The sequence below is a fragment of the Cervus canadensis genome, chromosome 12 (genome assembly GCF_019320065.1).
Source record: "Cervus canadensis isolate Bull #8, Minnesota chromosome 12, ASM1932006v1, whole genome shotgun sequence".
NCBI classification, from domain to species: Eukaryota; Metazoa; Chordata; class Mammalia; order Artiodactyla; family Cervidae; genus Cervus; species Cervus canadensis.
In genome coordinates, this window is record NC_057397.1 from 49,716,225 (window position 1) to 49,721,104 (window position 4,880).

General features: G+C 38.0%; 1 long non-coding RNA gene across 1 annotated transcript; it reads right to left on the reverse strand.

Annotated features, from left to right (window-relative positions):
• Nucleotides 1–252: 252 nt before the first annotated feature.
• Nucleotides 253–775, reverse strand: LOC122451270. The gene is made up of 2 exons (XR_006272356.1): nt 746–775; nt 253–584 (listed from the first exon to the last, which is right to left on the reverse strand). It is a non-coding gene; the product is annotated as an uncharacterized LOC122451270 (long non-coding RNA).
• Between the last annotated feature and the right edge of the window lie 4,105 nt (nt 776–4,880).

Genomic DNA, 4,880 nt, shown 5'->3' on the forward strand with positions numbered 1-4,880 from the left:
AATATTACATGCCAAATTTTGAAATAAAGAAGTCAACAGTTGGTTCAATACAACACTGAATTAGGAAGTCAAATTTTAAACTGATAATTCTTTCAGAGGGCTTTAGAAGGAGATAACCAAATATAAAATCAGTTAAAAAAAATTAAAAGATCAAAATATGACAGTAGACAAACATGGAAAAGAAAAATACTTGGAGGGGAGGTGTTATAGGCACATCTTCCAGGAAGCAAACTCACTCAGAAGGACAATGCAGATAGTGGAGTGCAGTTTATTACACCGGCGGGCCCAAGGCAGAGTCTTCTCTTAGCCAAGGACCCCGTCCAGCATTTGTGAAAATCTTTTATACCCTATGTGTACGTGTCTGAACCCACCACCCCAGATTCCTTGAGACTTAGAAAGGAAGGGTAAATACAATCACAATAACCTCATCATTCATGTGTTATGTGTTCAAACAGTTAATATTCAATAAGCCTGCGGTTACATTCCGACCAGTTAATAACCGATAAGCCTGTGGTTACATTCCGATAGATACTGTCCAGAGGCAGGGGTGATTAGAGTATGTTCTCTCTTAGGCGATGAGTAACCTGGATACGTTGGATGGCATCACTGACTTGATGGGCATGAGTTTGAATGAACTCTGGGAGTTTGTGATGGACAGAGAGGCCTGGTGTGCTGCGATTCATGGGGTCGCAAAGAGTTGGACACAACTGAGCGACTGAACTAACTAACTAACTAGCTAACTAACCTGGATACGATCTTCAAGGTTCCCCTGTCCAGAGGGGGTCTTATCCTTCCATTGTCGTTCCCACAGGCACTAAGCAGAGAGTTCAGAGTTCAATGGAGAGGCGGCCGAGCATGATCAGCACGGACAGGCCTAAGATGGGGTCCAGGCCCTATGAATTCCTTCTTCAGATGGAATATTAAAGAAAACACTTACTTAAAATTTCCCCAAATAAGGAAATATTTGTTCAGTCTCTGATTCATGTCCAATTATTTACAACCCTATGAATTGTAGCATGCCAGGCTTTCCTCTCCTTCAATATCTCCCAGAGATTACTCAGACTCATGTCCATTGAGTTGATGGTGCCATCCAACCATCTCATCCTCTGTTGCCCCCTTCTCCTCATGCCCTCAATCTTTCCCAACATCAGGGTCTTTTCCGATGAGTCAGCTCTTTACATAAGTGACCAAAGTATTGGAACTTCAGCTTCATTCCTTCCAATGAATATTCAGGACTGATTCCCTTTAGGATTGACTGGTTTGATCACCTTTCAGTCCAAGGGACTCTCAAGAATCTTTCCCAACACCACAGTGCCAAAACATTAATTCTTCCGTGCTCAGCCTTCTTTATGGTTCAACATTCACATCTGTGCATGACTACTAGAAAAACCATAGCTTTGATGATACAGACCTTTGTCAGCAAAGTGATGTCTCTGCTTTTTAATATGCTGTCTAGATTGGTCATAGCTTTTCTTCCAAGGAGCAAGCATCTTTTAATTTCATGACTGCAGTCACCATACCCAGTGATTTTGGAGTCCAAGAAAGTAAAAGCCCAAAAGTTAGTGAGTCATCCAGCCCAGCATATCACATGATGCACTCTGCATATAAGTTAAATAAGTAGGGTGACAAATATACAGCCTGTTGTACTCTCCCAGTTTTGAGCCAGTCTATTGTTCCATGCCCGGTTCTAGCCCAGTTTTATTTATTATCACTGTTTCCACTTTTTCCCCATCTATTTGCCATGAAGTGTTGGGACCAGATGCCATGATCTTTGTTTTCTGAATGTTGAGTTTTTAAGCCAGCTTTTTCACTCTCCTCTTTCACTTGCATCAGGAGGTTTTTTTGGTTCCTCTTCACTTTCTGCCATTAAAATGGTATCATCTGCCCATCTGAGGTTGTTGCTATTTCTCCCAGCAATCTTGATTCCAGCTTGTGAGTCATCCAGCCCAGCATTTCACATGATGCACTCTGCATATAAGGTAAATAAGCAGGATGACAAATAAATGGCCTTGATGTACTCCTTTCCCAACTTTGAACCAGTCTGTTGTTCCATGCCTGCTTCTCGCTGTTGCTTCTTGACCTACGTATAGGTTTCTCAGGAGGCAGGTAAGGTGCTCTGGTATTCCCATCTCTTAAAGAAGATTCCATGGTTTGTTGTGATCCACATACTCAAAGGCTTTAGTGTACTCAATGAAGCAGAAATGTTTTGGAATTCCATTTGGAATTGCATTTTTCTGTGATCCAGTGGATATTATCAATTTGGTCTCTGCTTCCTCTGCCTTTTCTAAATCTAGCTTGAACATCTGGAAGTTCTCAGTTCATATACTGCTAACGCCTATTTTGAAGTATTTTGAGTGTTACCTCGCTAGCATGTGAAATGAGTGCAATTGTATGGTAATTTGAACATTCTTTGGTATTGCCATTCCTTAAGATTGGATTGAAAACTGACCTTTTCCAGTCCTGTGGCCATTTTTGAGTTTTCCAAATTTGCTGGCATATTGAGTGCAGCACTTTAACAGCATCATCTTTTGAGATTTGAAATAGCTCAGCTAGAATTCCATCACCTTCTCTAACTTTGTTAGTAGTAATGCTTCCTAAGGCCCACTTGACTTTACACTCCAGGATGTCTGGCTCTAGGTGAGTGACCACACCATCATGGTTATCCGGGTCATTAAGATCTTTTTTGTATAGTTCTTCTGTGTATTCTTGGTTCCTTTTCTTAACCTCTTCTGCTTTTGTTAGGTCCTTGTCATTTCTGTCCTTTATTGTACCCATCTTTGCATGAAATATTCCCTTGGTATCTCTGATTTCCTTGAAGAGATCTCTAGTCTTTCCCACTCTAAGGAAATGAATAGGGTGTTAGAAAATTTTAAACAAAGATCATGCACTAAACAAATCAAAGTATTCACACATGAATTCAATCACTTGTAAACCTTAGAGCTCAAGAATTATAATTAAAGTCCCGAGAAAGACAGCATGTTGACTTAGATTTTCCAACAGCATCACTGAATGAAAGAAGAAAACAGGAAAGGTTTTCAAAGATTTGAAACAAAAGAGAAATATGGGTGGTTATAACCAGTCATTACAAGGAAAAGCAACAAGTTTTACTCTTCCACTTATGAAATAACCATTTATCTTCGTCATATTTGCTTTCCAAAGCACATAAATGGTAGAAACCAAGAATGAAAACTCTAGGACGATGGCTATCTGTATGTGTGGTGATAGAGGGATAGGAATTTGGGGCAGAAGACTAGAGGGAAGTGGTGGTTTGTTGTGGTTCTTGTGGTCTTGTAGATAAATCAAATAAAAATAAGTATAAAAATTGACTTATAGGAAAAATAAATACACACCTTAAGTAGCTACACATAACTATTGATACAATAAAAATTAATAGGTATACTTCCAGTTAAACATGGTAGAGTGATTAAATGTTTGTCTTCTACTCTCTCCTAAAATAATACTTGTATGTGTATTTTCAGTCCCTCATTTGTGTCTGACTCTTTGTGATCTCATGGGCTGTAGCTTTCCAGGCTCATATGTCTGTGGAATTTCCCAGGCAAGAAAACTGGAGTGGGTTGCTATTTCCTTCTCCAAAAATATATACTCAAATAAACTTAACAAATAACAGTGGGCAAAAAGAGAACTGGAAGGAAGACAACATTGGATGAGAGGTGTCAACATAATTTTGGAGGGTGAAAGTAAATCACAAAGTGGTCACTTACTGAAAGCTGAGGATGCTAAAATTTAAGTGTGGCAAAGGGGAAGACAAGAAGAAGATGATTATTTGCTTCCCCCACCCACAATGATCAGGATTCTAGGACCTGGATACTTCTGGGGAGTTGGTGCTCAAAAAAAGTGGACTAAAAAGTTAAAAGTATTTGTGGAAAATCATACATAGCTTCCTCCATTGCGATGGACAAACAACTACAATTCTCTCACCATGAAAAGACAAAGAAAACTGAAAAGGAGATTCTATACACAAAGACTCTAGGCATAGCAAAGGACAATGGATGGGGCATGTTACTGAAAACAGAGGAATCATAATCAATGTCTACATTCATGGTAAATAACTGTGGACTCACTTCTACTCATCTTCCAGAAGCTATTAACAGGACTTTAGCCTTTATTGAAGAGAGAAGACTCCTTTGTGGAGAAATTAGATAGTATAAAGAATTTAGCTAATGGAATTAGCTGTCTCCCAAAGGAATGGGTGAGGCATTTTGTCTTATTGTAATATATAGTGATGTGCCCCCACTAAAACCTCCAAGTTAGCAAACCATACTATTCACTCAAGATTTTCACTCTCAAATATAAATGAATAGCCATGGACCTTTAGATATTCCAGACAGCATCTTATATCAAAGAAAAATGAATAAAACCAGTTAAAAAATTTAAAAATATTAAAACTTGCAAAAATACAATATCCCTAGAGATAGAAAGTGATATGTATTTATACAGTAAAAATTATATAGAAAGGGACACTCAGAAAACAAGAAAATGTTCTTGGAATGACAGTATGAGAGCAGAAGGAAAAAAAGTGGAAAAAGTATGGACTATACAAAGAGTAGGCTTAAAAATGCAGAGAGATGAAAAAGCCTTGTGAAAAATAAGAATTTAGAGAACAGGTCTAGGTAAGTTTGTATCTGGGAAATTATCCAGAAACAATATGAAGAAAGAAAATGGATAAAAGATAATAATTGAAGATATATTAAAGGCTGTCACTTCCTACAATACGTAGGACTAAGTGTTCTACAAGTATTTCTGCTATGAAACAATTTAAGGTACTGGGTGATATGTGAATCATCTCTCAAGCTGTTATAATTTTGTAATGTTTGAAAACATTTTTTTAAAAAAAATATAAAGCTGAATCAAGAAAGTAA